The sequence below is a fragment of the Magnolia sinica genome, chromosome 8, assembly GCF_029962835.1.
Source record: "Magnolia sinica isolate HGM2019 chromosome 8, MsV1, whole genome shotgun sequence".
In the NCBI taxonomy this organism is placed as follows: Eukaryota; Viridiplantae; Streptophyta; class Magnoliopsida; order Magnoliales; family Magnoliaceae; genus Magnolia; species Magnolia sinica.
In genome coordinates, this window is record NC_080580.1 from 2403176 (window position 1) to 2421015 (window position 17840).

The window sequence follows — 17840 nt, forward strand, 5'->3', positions numbered from 1 at the left end:
ATTTTAGAGAATTGTACAAAAAATGAAGCAAATACAACTCTGAGGTGGATCACACCACAGGAAATAGTGGTCATTGAATGCCGACAATTGGAAACTCCATTGTCCACTATAATGTTTAGTTGTCAACCCATATGTTGTTGATAAGGTCACACAACTCGGACGAAGGAAAAACACAAATATAAGCTTGATCTAAAACCATTTGTGCCCCACAAAAAGGTTTTAATAATCAATGACTATGGTTTCTTGTAGTGTGGTTAACTTGAGAATTGGATGTGCTTCACTTTTTGTCCTACGCTGTAAAATGAGCTGCAAAATGGATACATGGCATAGATATTCATTGTATACAATTCGATGGGTCCCACTCAAATTGGGGTAATGAACAAAGATGAATAAACAAAGCTTGCTATTAAGATGTACGAAAGCTTGAAGTATGATCCTCACCTTAGAGTTGAATTATCTCTCAATGTTGTTAGAGTTGGATGTTCGCACTTTAAGATCGACATCTCTCCTTGTTCATTTTTCTTCCTTCCTCTTCCAGATTAAAATGCTTTAGCCTAAACAATCCAACAACAACGCTGGAAATTCAGCGCCAAAATGGATGACTACGTTGACTCAGTAGATTTGAAATCCCTTTCATCTTCTCTCCTCTCCTCTTCTCAGCTTTTTTTTTCCTTTCTTCTTCTTCCAAACTCCTTGGGCCACAGTAGAAGAAGTAATGGTGATACTACTTCTTCTAGTGTAGCCCATTTGAGCTTCATATCTACCTAATTTTGGGTTAAAACTCTAAAATGATTTGAAAAAATTGAATGGGCGGCATGGATAAAACCTATGCATTACGGTGGGCCCAACATAGCCCCTGCCTAGAGGGAATATGGTATATTTGGGGGCAAGATATAATCTACTTCCCCACAGAATTTACTTAGCACATTTTACTAGTTAGCAATACAGCATCTATGATTTGGAGCCTTAACCTCTATTTATGTGAGGGCAACCTTTAATGTAGACCCTACATTATATAGTGCATAATTCAACGTGGGCCTTAAATGATGTGGGGCCACCAAAAATATAGACCATCCATTGCCGATAATTTTTTCTTAGTCATTAAACAAAGTGATGGGGTTCATTGGACAAAGCGACAGGGTTATTAGACGAAGTAACAGAGTTATACTAAACAAAGTGACGAGGTTGCCCGACAAAGCAACATGATTCTACTAAACAAAGTAATAACGTTAAATGAGATAAAGCAAATAAGGTTCCATTAAACAAAGTTACAGATTGTTGGAAAAAGTGATGGGTTGTTAGATAAAGTGACCTGGTATTACTAAACGAAGTGACAAGGCTGGAAGACAAAGTGACTGGGTTCCACTAGACAAAGTGATGAGGTTGTTGGACAAAATGATAAGGCTGTTGGACGAAGTGATGAGGTTCACTAGACAAAGTGATTGGGTTGCTGGACAAGGTGATGGGGTTTTACTAAACAAAGAGACCATGTAGTAGGACAAAGTGACAAAGTTCTACTATATCAAGTGACGAGGTTTTACTAGACAGAGAGTGACGAGGTTGCTAGACAAAGTGACATGATTTTACTAGATAAAGTGAAATGGGTGCTAGACAAAGTGACAAGGTTCTACTAGACAAAGTGACGTAATTATTAGACAAAGTAACGGGGTTTCATTAGATAAAGTGACAATGTTCTACTAGATAAAGTGATGGGGTTACCAGAAAAATTGATAGGGTTTTACTTGATAAAATGACGAGTTTTTGAATAAAGTGACTTGGTTCCACTAAACAAAGTGACGATGTTACTGTGTAAAGAAACAAGATTTCACTAAATAAAGTAGCGGCTTGTCAAATAAAATGACGGGATTTCGATAGACAAAGTGACAGGCTCATTTAACAAAGTGATAGGGTTCTATTAGACAAAATGATGGGTTCCATTAGATAAACTAATATGTCTATTTTATATAATCATCATGGTGGCTCTTATAAATTTCAAAGATGGATGTCTCTCTTCCAAATATTTTTTTTGGTGTGACTCACATGAATCTCGTGTTAACCTAATTTTTTTAGATTCGGGCCTAAATGATTACACATCTAATTATCAGAATGGATTTTGTATACACATCATGGTGGGCCCCGCTAAAAATTTGAAACTATATATATATATTGTATGGGGCATGACTCTTGATTTTTTCGGGGTCCACTGCGATGTTTATTTAATATCTACTATAACCATTGACTATTAAGTCTCATATTGAGTCTAGAGATATGCATTAAAGGAAATAGTTAAGAGAAAGATGTCCACTCTTTATTTTATAAGGTCAAACATTATACTTACATCAAAATTCACTTCAACAACTAGATTATTAAAAAAAAAAAACATTTTGCCAAAAATCATATCGATACATGAATCACTTGGGCCAGACTAATGGAAACAATTTGGAAGGTGAAGATTGTCTATACACTATTTACAATCATGTGGTCAACTTAAGTTATAGATAAAACTGATTGTTTTTGGCCTGTGGCCTAAAATGGGGTGACGCACCTTGTGGTATAGGTTGATTTTCCAAAAAACATCACAGTATGGCCCACCTGAGCCACTGACTATTTGCTCATACAATTGGCTTTGCAAATGAGACACTAGTAGCATATACCATCAACGACGGTACTGTGTGTTATTGTAAAATTAGCTCTATTGGCTCCACCATGATGTATGGATTTTATCCACGTCGTCCATCCATTTTTACAAATCATTGTAGTTCATGAACACAAAATTGAGGAAGATCCAAATCTCAGGTGGACCACACCACAAGAAACATGGATGATTGGATAATTTAAAACTTATTAGGGCCTACAAAAGTTTTGGATCAAGCTGATATTTGTATTTTCTATTCATCCATGTCTTTGTGACGTTATCAATTAGCTGGATGGAAAATAAACATGACATTGGGCTCTACGAAGTTTATAATGGTATGTGTTCAATCACCACTTTTCCTATGGTGTGGTCCACTTGAGATATCGATCTATCTATTTTTAGACTCATGCCCTGAAGCATATACAATGTTCAAATGGGCCACACCATAGGAAATAGTTGAATTAAACGTTTACCGTTGAAAATTTCTTGGGGGCTACAAAAGTTTTGGATCAAGCTTTTATTTATGTTTTCCCTTCATCCATGTCCGTATGATCTTATGATCAGGTTGGATGACAAATAAACATCACTGTGGGGCCTAATAAGGTTTCAACGGTGGAAATTCCCACTATTTACTGTGGTATGATCCACTTGATATTTGGATATACTTTAATTTTGGGCTCAACCCCTTGAATTAGATGGAAAAATGGATGGACGGCGTGGATAGACCACATTCATACAAGGTGGGCCCAACTGAGTTTACTCAGTACGATAAGAGCCTACTGTAGTAAGTAGGCAATCCGATTTCCAAATGGAAACCGTCTAACGTTTCCGTTAAGACTTTTTCTGAAATGTAATTGATTTTAATATATTTAAAAAAATTGGCAACATGGCACTTACAGTGACGTAGACCAATAGTAAAGGTGAAATCAATTGCTCACTATTTCCACAAAATAGAGGATCAACACTCCCTTATTTTATTTTTTTTCTCTTCTTCTTTTTCTTTTTTAATTTTCTTTTCCGTATTGGCCTCTTCATTTGATCAAATTCTCTAAAGGGATTCGACCTTTCAAATATTTCGAAGGTGGCCTTCTGACAAGCTTTGGAAATTTTTTTGAACCAAAATGCCTTTGTCCTTGCATCATTAGTTGTACCGTTTAGAGTGCGAAAGAAGTTACGTGTTGTTTCAATCCAAGAAAGTGACATGGATGGAAGCCTTTTAGAGCGTGGGCAAGGCCTAACTCATGGGGCCCACATTAATGTATGTATATAATCTATACGGCCCATCCTTTTTGTCGTGTGATTTTAGGGCAGGGGCCCAAATATCAGCCTGATCCGGAGCTCATGTGGGCTACATAATAGAAAATAATGGTAACAATGGCACCCACTGTTGAAACTTTTCAAGCTCACTGTGATGTTTGTTAGAAGTGGACACTGCCTAAGTCAGGACTTTTTAGACCCATGGCGAGTTGGCCAACAAGGTGGATGGAATGGATCACCCCATTGTAAGTGTTAGGCTATGGTACCAATGGTTATCCTTTCATTTGGTAGTAAAGAAAGTGAACATGTGACAACCACGACCCATATGACATGACAACTATGACCCATGACAACCACAACCCATATGGGCCCACATTGATGCATGTGTACAATCCATGCTGCCCATCCTTTTTGCCGTGTCATTTTAGGGCTAAAATCCAAATATCATCCGAATCCAGAACTCGTGTGGGTCATATAATAGAAAATAATGGTGACAGCACACCCACTATTGAAACTTTCCAAGCTCACTTTGATGTTTGTTAGAAGTGGACATTGCCCAAGTTAGGACTTTTTGGACCCACGACGAGCTGGTCGACAAGGTGGAGGGAACGGATCACCCCATTGTGAGCCTTAGGCTATGGTACAAATGGCTAGCCTTTCATTTGGTAGTAAAGGAAGTGAATATGTGACAACCATGACCTATATAACATGACAACCACGACCCATATAACATAACAACTACAACCCATGACAACCACGACCCATATGGACCCACATTGATGCATGTGTATAATCCATGATGCCCATCTTTTTATCCGTGTCATTTTAGGGTTAGGGCCCAAATATCAGCTTGATCCCGGAGCTCGTATGGGCCGCATAATAGAAAATAATGGTGACAATGGCACCCACTGTTGAAGCGGACACTGCCCAAGTTAGAACGTTTTTAGCCCACGGTGAGCTGACCGACAAGGTGGATGGAACAGATCACCCTATTGTGGGCTTCAGGCTATGATACAAATGGCTAGCCTTTCATTTAGTAGTAAAATAAGTGACTATGAGTGGTGTGTATCATGAGGTGGTTTATGAGACAAACATGAACTGCCATCAATTCAATGAGCAAAATTCTAAGGGCCTGTTTGTTAACACTAAATTTTTGCACTTTACGCAGAATTGGGAAAATGTTCCGCGTTTAGTGGTGTTTGTTATTGCATCATTAACGCGGAAGAAGAAAGCGCTAAGTGGTTTTTCACTTAATTCTTTCCGTGATAGCAGTCTGACTTCATGGTGAATGCGGGATGCGCCCTATGAATTTTTCATTAAGCAAAAAGTTTTGCTTCCGAAATTACCCATTTTCAAGTTACTACAACAATATTTTTTCTTTAAATGGTTTGCGCAATACAAAATCAACTTTTAACCTGTGAAACTTCTTTATGCTCCACCATGATGTATGTGTTTCATCCATTTTTAAAGATCATTTTAGGGCTTGATACCAAAAATGAGAGGAATATAAATCTCAGGTGGACCATACGAATGGAAAACAATAGTGATTGGATATCCACCATTAAAATTCTCCTAAGGCCCAATGTATTATTTATTTGACATCCAATCTATTGATTAGATCATACATACCCATATGAAGGAAAAACAAAGATTAGCTTGATCCAAAACTTTTATGGCCCTCAAAAAGTTTTTAATGGTTGACGTTCATTCAACACTGCTTTCTGTAATGTGGTCCACTTGAGATTGGGATATACATCATTTTTGGTCTCATACCATAAAATGATCTAGAAAAATAGATGGATGGCATTGATGAAACACATATATCATGGTGGGGCCCACAGAGCACCGACCATCAGCCATTAGCTGGTGGCAGGGGAGTAGCCAGTCTGTTTTTGCGGACGTGGATTGGATACTGACAGGTTGAGTAGCGAGACTCACTACTGAAGTTACGTCACCAAGTTATGTGGGCCTATCATGATTTATGTTTTGTATCCATGTCGTCCATCCATTTGGAAATATAATTTTAGGTAGAGATCCAAAGAATGAGTCAAATCCAAAGCTCCAGTGGACCTCACCACAGAAAATAGTGGGGAGAGTGACGCCCACCATTAAAAACTTAAATAGGCCACAAAAGTTTTTGATCAAGCTGATATTTGTTTTTTCCCTTCTTTCATGTCTGTGTTAACTTGTGAACAAGTTGGATTTCAAATCAAATTCACGGTGAGCCTTAGGAAGGTTTTAGCGGTAGGCATCAATATTGCCACTGTTTTTTATGGTGGGGTCAACTACATATTTGAATCCCTCATTCTTTAACTCATGCTCTAAAATTAAATCTCCACATAGATGGACAGTGTAGATAAAGCACATACATCATAGTGGGCCCACATACAACATAGTGGGCCCATGGAACTTGATGACGTCACTTCAATAGCGAATCTCGTTATTCAACCTGTCAGTAGCTAATCCACGTCCAAGTAGGATGCGGATTGGTTCGTGTACCTATATAGCTATTGTATTTACGTCAGCAAGTTCTGTGGGTCCCATCATGAGGTATGTGCTATATCTAAACTATCCATCCATTTGGCGAGCTCGTATTAAAGCTTACAACGAAAAATAAGCCGCAAAAAGCTGTGGGGGATTGAATGTCTACCATTGAAACCCTTTTTGGGGTCACAGAAGTTTTAGATCAATATGATTTTATTTTTTATTTTCCTCTTCATACAGGTATTTGTAGAGGTGGGCATCGGACCGAGTCGGATCGGATTGTGCCTAACCCGATTCTGTCTGAGATCTAAATACGCTGACCCGAACTCGTTTCGATCTGGGGCTGGATCTGGGACATGCCATCCGATCAGATCCGACACCTTGTTGGCCTAACCCAAACCAAGTCTGACTTGGCCAGGGAAACCGAGTCAGATCGGATTAGGTACGATACTGATAAGATTTTTTAATGGTGAAAATCATTATCCTCGTTGTTATTTTCAGTGTGGTCCATTTGAGCTTTAGATAGGATTCATTTTTTTACCGAATGCTCTAAAATGATCATGAAAAACGGCTAAACGGTATGGATATAATAAATACATCATTGTGGGGCCCATGTTGAATTCGTTTAAACCATTCGTACAACGCTCGACATTTAAAAGTTACAGCTATTTACAGCTGTGAATGACATCAGTGGGACTGTCCCGTGTGTTGGTAGTACACGGTATTGACGTCACGTTAGTAAGTTAGGTGGGTTTGATCATGGTACATGTGTTATATCAAAACCGTCCATCCATTTTTTGAGCTTATTTTATGGCTTGAGATGAAAAATAAGATAGATCTAACTATTAAGTGGGCCACACTGAACGAAGCAGTGAATATTAGACGTTTACCATTGAAACCCTTTTTGGGTTGCCTTTTTTTGTATAATGCTCTAAATTAATCTGTAAATATATGTGAACGGTGTAGATATAATAAAAACATCACTATGGGGCCATATAACGTTGATCTCCTTTGAATAGAGTAGCATCGTGTTGGCACGACATATACCTACACCTAGGTTGAAAGCCAACAATGTAGTAGCTGTGTGAAGTGTGCGGTACACAGCAAATCATTTTGCTATTGGACACAACAATCTCAGTTGGAGCCCACCTTGAATGCATGTGATGTATCCACGCCGTCCATTCATTTTTGCATATCATTTTAGTGGTTGAACCTGAAATTGATGTATATCCAAAGCTCAAGCGAACCATACCACAGGAAAAGGTAGAAGTATAAAAAGAACTACTCCGAATCGGATCTGTTCGGATCTATTCGGATCGGTTTTCGGGTCAGGTCGAGTCGGATCAGGGCTAATCCGAATTCAACTCGAAAAGATTCCGGATCTGGATGGGGCTACCCGATCAGCACTGATTCAGACCGTCGGATCGGGTCTGATCGGATCAGATCCACCGGATCGGGTCTATTTTGCCCAGCTCTAGGTATTTGTGACCTTATGAACATATTGGATGGAAAATAAACTTAAATAGGCCACGGGTTTTGGATCAATATGTTTTCACTTCATCCAATTGGGAATGACCTTATAAACGGTTTGGATAAAATATAAATATAAGGTGGGCCTTATTTGAAGGTTTTGTTGCTACTGGTGTTCAATCCTATACAATACATAGTGACAATCTTCCCGCTAAGAAGAATTGAGGGCCTTATGATGATATTTTAGTTTTTTTTATTAAGTATTTTAGTTTATTTGAATTAAATATAATGATTTTATTTTCATTTAATGAAAAATAATTTCTTTATAATGTAAAACATTTCCAGATGAGAGATAGGGGCAAATGTGTTAAATTAACATATTTCACACATTTAAGATGTTTGTTAACAAACAATTTGTTTCAGATTTAGTACTTAATTTTTAGACTTCAGCCATAATTATCAAACAAGTTTTTTTTTTTACTTCAGATTTCCGATTCAGGCTTTAGATTTCAGATTGAAAAATTCTAAGTCACGGGGAGAAAAATAATCCCATCTACCAATAATCAGGGCCAATGTAGAAAATTCTATGAATATGAGTGGTCTGTATCATGTTCACGTTTCAAGAGAAATTCAGTTTGTCCAAATGGTCAACCCAGTTGTCAATGAGTCACCACCATTGTTCCAAGGGTTGTTGCGTAACGCAAGGTTTTTGAGTCTGATGTTTCATGTAGTCCTTGTCCATAGTGGACACGGCTTATATCAGTGGATCCCTGAATGTTACTCACTCTGATGCATGTTTCTTATATCCATGCCGTCCATCCATGTAGAGAGATCGTTTTAGATTATACATATAAAAACACAGCAGATTCAAATCTCAAGTGGACCACACCACAGGAAACAGTGGTGATTGACCATTAAAAACTTCCTATAAGATCCACAAAAGTTTTGGACCTAGCTGATATTTGTGTACGTCTTTATGACCTTACCAACGGGTTAGATGGAAAATAAGTATTCCAGTGGACCCAATAAGTTTTTAATAGTGGGCTTCAATCACCAATGTTTCCTGTGGTGTGGTCCACTTGAGATTTGAATTTACAGTATTTTTGAGCTCCTATCATCAAATGATATGAAGGAACAGATGGATGACGTCGGTATAAGAGGTGGACCAATATTAATATGGGATCTACGGAAGCCATGTCTGACAGTAAAGGACTTTAGACGAGCACGCGGTTAGCATGTGACCAGCGACCTCCGAGTCCACCGTTATATCGTCAGACCGTATGAATGTTTCAATGGTGGTCAGTGAATCTCTACTGTTTTCTCTCGTGTATTACACTCAGTTTTGGATCGGCCCATTTTTGTTCTTATGAATTTTTCACAAACACACGGTGGGTTCCACCTACTAGCATCCCAGCGCAGGAATTTCCTGCTTTTTTAAATCTGACAAGTGGAGCCCACGTTCCAGTAACCTAGGCCATTAATCTGCTGCTCCCCACTATGGAAACACTATGCCCCCAGAAAGCTCCTTTGTAAGACAGTAATAACCTTTCCATTTGTGGGCTGAGGTAGGGTATAAGAAAGGAAATACATTTAGGGCGTATTTGGGCGGAGGGATTAGAAGGGATTAGGTGGGATGGGATTCATCTGGTCCTGTGCCAATTCCACTCCATGTTTGGGAAGAATGGAAAAGCTTGGAATTAGATTAGATGGAATTGCATTGGTCCCATGCCAATTTCACTCAATGTTAGCAAGTTGTGTAGGTCCCACCATGATGTGTGGGCTATATCCACACCGTCCACCCATTTTTCAAGATTATTTTAGAGCATGGGCCAAAAATCTGATAAATCTAAAGCTCAAGTGGACCCCACCATAGAAAGCAACGGGGATTGAATACTTACCGTTGAAAACTTCTTTGGGGCCACATAAGTTTTGGATCTACCTCATTTTTAGGCCCATGCCATAAAATGAGGTTACAAAACAAATGAACAGTTTAGATATAACACATGTGTGTTATTCTCAATAATTTTAAATGATGGTGGGTATATCCATTCAATGTACCACCATATTATCAACAAAGCATGGCATTAATCTTATCCCATGGCAACAGGGGACAATCCCTGCTAATGGTAATAATTATGTTTTTTGAATCCCATCCCTTTCTCACATGGTATTAAAAGGGATTAGGTGGGATGGAATTGCATTTGGTCCATTGCCAATTCCACTCCATGTTTGGGAAGAATGGAAAAGCTTGGAATTAGATAAGATGGAATTGCATTGGGTCCTGTGCCAATTCCACTCAATGTTAGCAAGTTGTGTAGGTCCCACCATGATGTGTGGGCTATATCCACACTGTCCACCCATTTTTCGAGATCATTTTAGAGCATGGGCCAAAAAATCAGGTAGATCTAAAGCTCAAGTGGACCCCACCATAGAAAGCAGTGGGGATTGAATACTTACCGTTGAAAACTTCTCTAGGGCCACATGAGTTTTGGATTTGCCTCATTTTTAGCCCCATGCCATAAAATGAGGTTACAAAACAAATGAACAGTTTAGATATGACACGTGTTATTCTTAATAATTTCAAATGGTGGGTATATCCGGTCAATGTAGCACTGTATTACAAATGGGAGATAGAATTAAGCTTATCCCATGGTAATTCATCGTGTTAGCCCTTCCAGATTGAGGAGATATCCCTAAAATCAGCCTAAACCAAAACTCAGGTGGTCTACACAAAGTGAATTTAGAGGTTTTAATTATGATTTACACTTTTCTCTGTGTGGCCCACCTAAATACTAAATGGAGCGAAAGGTGTAAAATCCTTTGTATTAAGTGGATGACAGTTAATCAGATTACATGGGTAAACATATTACAGGCTATAGTTCTATGTATTGAAATTTTTTGTTGAAATTTTTTAATGCATAGAGAATTCTGAATTGGCATTCCAACCCTCTCCATAAAGTGACCTCATCAAGTTATACTTTATTGAAATATACTTGTCACCACTTTCACAACAAATGTCAAATGCTAATCCTACACTTTCTCTTTTCTAATTTACCTTCACTTATACTTATAAACAACCTATTTATTATAATAAGTAAAATATTAATTATGAGTATACATTTTTTCTATAATTTTTTTATATCCTCATGTATAAAGTTATCTTTTCATATTCCTAAGCTTTTTAAATACATGAGTCGACATAATTATTTTATTTAAAATTAATTTTCAACATATCTAAATGTGGTAAACATATGCAAGTTCTAGGTCATTGGATTAAGTTCTGCCTACATTGACCAATCCCTACCTTTAGAATTCCGCAACTTCTTGTTCATTTTTCTCAAACTCATTTACATGGGCAAGTTCACTCCTTGGACCTATAGTTTTAATATTCTTCTGAGGCATGTGCAACCCAATGAATCGACTTGAAACTGACAGCACCGACGATGCACGGCATAGAATTCTGTAACCATGCTCCGTAGCAGACACGTTAATGTTGGGACTGGGCCCGTTTAAGAGATAAACATGAGCTGCCATCAATTAAGTGAGCAAGGATTCTAAGTCATGGGGAGAAAAACAATCCTATATACCAAGAATCAAGGCCAATGTGGAAAATTCATTCCCCAGTCCGTCCAAGTGGTTGACCCAATTGTCAACGAGTCACCACCATTTTTCCAAAGGTGGTTGCGTAACACATGGTTTTTAAATCTAATGGGGCATGTAGTCCTTGTCAATAATGGAGATGGCTTACATAGGTGGATGCCTGAATATGACTCACTGTGATGTATGTTTCTTATATCCACGTTGTCCATTCATATAGAGAGATCATTTTAGGGTATTAACTTAAAAACACATCAGATTCAAATATCAGGTGGACCACGCCACAAGAAACAGTGGTTATTGACCATTAAAACTTCCTAGGAAGTTTTGGATCAAGCTGATATTTGTGTGGTCCTTTCATCCACGTCTTTGTGACCTTATCAATTGGTTACATAGAAAATAAATATTCCATTGGACCCAAGAAGTTTTTAATGGTGGGTGTTCAATCATCATTGTTTCCTATGGTGTGGTCCACTTGAGATTCGGGTTTATTGTATTTTTGGGCTCCTACTATAAAATGATCTAAAGAAACAAATTGGACAACGTTGATATAAGAGGTGGACCCATAAAATGGGATCCACGAAAGCCATGTCTGACAGTAATGGACTTTATGGTGACGCAGGGATCAACGTGATGAGGTTGATCACCGTCTTCCTCAAGGATAACTACTCCGGATCCATGGAGCATATCTGGGCTCCTTACATGATTTCTCGAATCCACGAGGAAAAAAGAAGCAAAATAGAAATAAATTCTATAAAATATTTAATTTGATTGATGACTGAAATAACTGCGTTTACAACCCTTTAAATAGAGATACTAAGTCATGAGAGAAGTTTCATAATCAAATTAAAACTAAAATTCTTAGAAATCCTGACTTACTATAAATAGTAAACTTACTATTTATAGACGGTCGTGATGTCTATAAATTGCGCATGATTTTTGGCCAAAAACAGTAAGTGTCCTATTTGGTCAAAACATGACATTCTCCTAACTTTTAAGCATTTTTCACGTTGGGCGCAACTCCAACAACCCAACGGATGAGGAGTTATACTCAAACTAAAACTTACTATAAATAGTAAAAACAAAAATAAAATGGGATTTCGACCATCGATCTAGTGGTATTTCGTAAATTTAGCGTGGGCAACCCAGCATAGTGGGGTTGGGTGGCTAAAGTAGCTCGTCCTACCTTAAAATCATATATAGTACACCCGATAGCCATTTCCGGTTTGCGAGATACGTCTGTTTTAAGTCCTGACAGTCCGGATCACTTCCGCTTCTGATTGGGCCATTTCTGAACCATCTTGGCCATGAAACTGTCCGTGACTTGCTCTACGTCAGATGGGCATGTGGTTAGCCTGTGACCACCAACCTCCGCGTTGGCCGGATACTTGAGTCCACCGTGGTGGATGTGTTTTATCCACGCTGTCTATCCTTTTGCCAAACCCTTCTAAGGGTCCATAGCATCTAACTTGTTCATAAAGTGACACTGAGCTGAATTGAAAATACAAATACCAGCTTACCCGAAACTTGGTGGCTTCGCATAAGCCTGCCACCATGAAGGTCGGTGGTGTTGGGTGACCACGCAATCGGTCTCCATGAAAAACTTGAAAACCATGAAGGCATGTAGATTAACGGTCACAAATGGAGTCACCACATATGAGGTGGGATCTAATAGAAACACCTATACATGAAAGTGGGGGCATTTTGGTCTTTAAAAAATATGTAGATAATCTTTGAAAGAGTTGGGATTCCTTTGTGGCCGATCTTGATGTATGTCTTATATCCATCGGTCCTGATCGGATCGGATTAGGTATAATCCTATCAGATCTGAATTTTCAATGGACAGATCCGAACTCGACCCGCTCTAAGACCGGATTTGGGTCACCTGATTCGGACAGACCCGATGCCTAGTTGGCTTTACCCGAACCGAGTCCGCCTCGGTCAAGAAAATCAACCGGATCAGATTAGGTACGATTCGAATAATATAAATTAAATCAAATTGTTTTATATAGTGTGGTCTAAATTAACCTTTAATATATCTCATTTTTGTGCTCAATGACTAAAATAATATTTCAAAATGAATAAACGGCTTAGATGAAATATATACATAAAGGTGGGACCCACATGACTCTGTAGGAACTTCTAATCTCCGTGCATCAAGTTTTATTTAACTTTTAAAGTTAAACTGTTTGCTTGCTTTTCACGCAAGCACGTTCGGGTGCATTCGACGGGTGAATTGTGTATTCACATTGACGAGATTTGTACATCTGATGATGGGGTAGGTGTTATATCCAAACCGTTCATCCATTTGGCAAGCTTGTCGTAAGGCTTGTGACGAAAAATAAGGCAGATCTAACTATCAAGTGGACCACACGAATGATTTAACAGTGAAAATTATTCTTTGCTGCTATTTGTGGTGTGGTCCAGATAATCCTTGGATATTATTTATTTTTTTACTAATGCTAATACATGATCTCTAAACATATATGAACAGTGTAGATGTAATAAATACATCACTGTGGGCCCATATAACTTGATCTCCTTTGAACCATTCGTACAACTCGCAGCTCGAGGAGCGTCCGCTCGTCTTGGCATGCCACAGCCAGCTGGCCTAGGCTACAGCCTACGGCACAGCTGGTGGTGGTGGCTAATGCTTGTACTGGGAGCTGGGAGCTGGACGTGGACTGCTTACCAACGCCAGCCTTTGTGGGGTCCACCATGATTTAATTATTTTATCCACTCCATCCATCCATTTTAAAAGATAATTTGAGTAATTGAGACCAAAAAAAATATGTATCTAAATGTCAAGTGGGCCACACCACTAGAAACAGTGTGAATTGAAATTATACCGTTGAAAATTTCTTAGGGGCCACAGTAGTTTTGGGTCAATCTTTTATTTGTGTTATCCTTTCATCCATGCCTTTGTGATCTTATGAACAGGTTGGATGACAAATAAACATCACCGTGGGGCCTACCAAGGTTTCAACGGTGGAAGTCATTATTTCCACCGTTTCCTGTGGTGTGGTCCACTTGAGCTTTGTCCATTCTTCAATTTTCAGCTCAACCACTAAAATTAGCTGGAAAAATGGATGTACAACGTGGATAACCCAAACACATTTATGGTAGGCCCCACTGAGTTTACTCAATGACATTAAAGCATACTGAAGTCATCTGTGCCATAAAATAACGTTAGTGGTGCTGACGAAAATGGATGGGCTACTCGCTGTGTTTGTGATTTGTGAGCCCCACCATGATGTATGTCTTTCATCGATGCTGTTCATCCATTTTTACGGATCATTTTAAGGTTTGATAAAAAATATTAGAGGGGTAAAAATCTCAGGTGGACCACACCATAGGAAAACAATAATGATTGGATATCCTCTATTAAAATCCTCCCCAGGCTCCGGATCGGGTCGGATCTGATCGGGTCGGGTTCATTCGGATCGGGTTTCGGATCGGATCTGTCCGGATTGACCATGATCCGAGCCAGATCCGAAAACCATTCGGATCTGAAATGACTAACCCGATCCTCACCGATCCAGGCCGTCGGTTCGGTTAAAAAAAAATATGTAGATAATCTTTGAAAGAGTTGGGATTCCTTTGTGGCCGATCTTGATGTATGTCTTATATCAACGCCATGTATCCATTTCTCCTAATAATTTAGTATTAACCCAGGACCACAAAAGATAAAAATCTCAGGTTTACCACACCACAAGAACCGTTGTGATTAAGCAACTACTATTAAAAATTTCTTGGGAGCCATAAATTTTTTGAATCAAGCTGATATTTGTGTGGTCCCTTCAATAAGTTTGATGGTAAATAAACATTCTTGTAGCCCTTACGAAGTTTTAAAAGGTGGACGTTCAATCATATCATCACTATCTCCTGTGTTGCGTTTTGCCCGACATTTGAATATGCTAAATTTTTCGCCGGTTCATTTTATTAATGATCTGGAAAAACAGATGGACAGTGTGGGTTTAATTCAAATACACCAACAATATGGCCCCACAGTCTGAGATATGCCATCGGTCGGTGGTGGATCTAGATATCCACTGAAGCCTTATAATATCATGCAGAGTACATGAGACAATTGTATACACCATAATTGGTTTGATTTATACACATGAGATCCTAGTATGTCAATCCCGAAGCGGATCCCGTACTTACCCCATCTCTAGCGAGGAATGGACAGATCTGTGTGGGACCTACCGTAATGTATTTGTTTATCCACGCCGTTCATATATATATATATATATATATATATATATATATAGAGAGAGAGAGAGAGAGAGAGAGAGAGAGAGAGAGAGAGAGAGGTTTATCGGCGCCCTGTTTTACCTAGATCCATAGTTCAAGAAAACCACACCAAATAGTAAGCTTGGGTTGCATTAAATGCAAGTCATCTTTGGTTCCATTAAATGCAAGAGTCACATGTAGTGTAGTTTAGATCTATCTATTTTTGTGCTCATAATTTAAAATGATCTGAAAAAAGGGATGGACAGTGTGGATAAACAAATACATCACATCACGGTAGGCCCCGCACAGATCTCACCGTTCTTGGCTAGAGACAGGCGGGTGGGAAGCGATCCACTTCCTATCAATCCAAAAAAAAAAAAAAACCAATGAAATGACCAGTCCAAGAACAATTGAGTCATATATGTAAAATAGACATGACCTTAAAGGTGGTCCGCACTTGTTGAATGTACACTTCAGCTTTTAAAGGGTTTAAATTTTTTGAATGCATAGTAAAATCTCAATACAAGGGATTTAACCCCATAGTTGAACGGGATGCTGCACAAAAGTATGTAGGCTCAGCTAAGCGTAATTTGAATATTGTGGACTCATCGGGTATCACTTTTGCAAATGATGCAGGGAGGACGTGATGAAGTCGATCACTGTCTTCCTCAATCAATAAATATCTTCAATCTACAAAGCACTCATAAATTCATAAAAAGTTTCACATATTTATAAGAGAAAATATAAATTTTCTAAGAAGTTTATTGATTGAATAATTGATTGTCTTAAAAAAAATGAGTTTATGACGCAGGGATGAACGTGATGAGGATAACTACTCCGAATCTACGGAGCTTCTCTGGACTCTTCACAGAGACTTCTCGAATCTACGAGGAAAGAAAGCAGAAAATAGAAATAAATTCTAATAAATTCGAAATTGATTAATTGATCCATAAAAACAAGTTCACAACCCTTTAAATAGGGGTACCAAGCAATGAGAAAGAAATTAGAATCAACCTACAACTAAAACTCCTAGAATCCGTGACTTATTATAAATAGTAAACTTACTATTTATAGACGGTCGTGATGTCTTTTAGTGCGCAAGGTTTTCGGCCAAAAATAGTAAGTATCCTATTTGACCTCACCAAACCGTTCTCCTAATTATTCTAAGCTCTTTTCACGTTGGGCGCAACTCCTAAAGCCCGACGGATGAAGAGTTATAATCAAACTAATATTTACTATTTGTAGTAAAAATGAAATTAAAACAGGGAAATGACCATCAATGTAGGGGTTTTTCGCAATTCCGGGCTACGCAACCCAGCATAGCAGGGTTGGTTGGCTAAAGTAGCTCATTCTACTCCAAAATCATATATTTTACGTCAGGTAACTCATTTCGGATTACGATACGCTCAATTTAAGGTCCGACGGTTCAGATCACTTCTGTCGTCGACCGGGCCTTTTTTGATCCATCTTAGCCATGAAACTGTCCACGACCCGCTCTACATCAGTCCCCTCCACTTCAAAAGAACTCGTCTTCGAGTTCTCATCCTGCGCTAGTTCATGATACTCGGTCAGGTCCGCGACTTTGAAAGTCCGTGAGATCGCCATGTCCTCTTGAAGATCAACAACATAAGCATTGTCATTGATCTTTCGAATGATTGAGACGGGTCCAATCTTCTTATTTTTTAACTTGTTATACGTCCCAGTCGGAAATCTCTCTTTGCGCAGATGGAACATAGTGCGGTCGCCCACCTCGAACACTTTTTATCGCTGGTGCTTGTCCGCTTGTTGCTTATACTTTTCATTCAAGGCATGTAGCTTGGTTTGCACTTCCGCATGGATGCCCATGATCTTGTTTACCATATGTTCTGCTGCAATGCTCGTGCCTGGGTACTTAGGCAGAGGGATCAAGTCAAGCGTGTGGCGAGGCACTCGTCCATAGATAATCTGGAATGGTGATTTCCCTGTCGAGCGGTTCACCATGTTGTTGAATGCAAACTCTGCTTGAGATAAGGTCAAATCCCACTACTTTCTTTTTCTCCTGAAATACAGCGAAGGAGGTTTCCCAACGTGCAATTCACAACTTCGATTTGCCTATCAGTCTGTGGGTGGTAAGCATTGCTGAATTGAAGTCGTGTATTGAATCGAGTCCACAAAGTCCTCC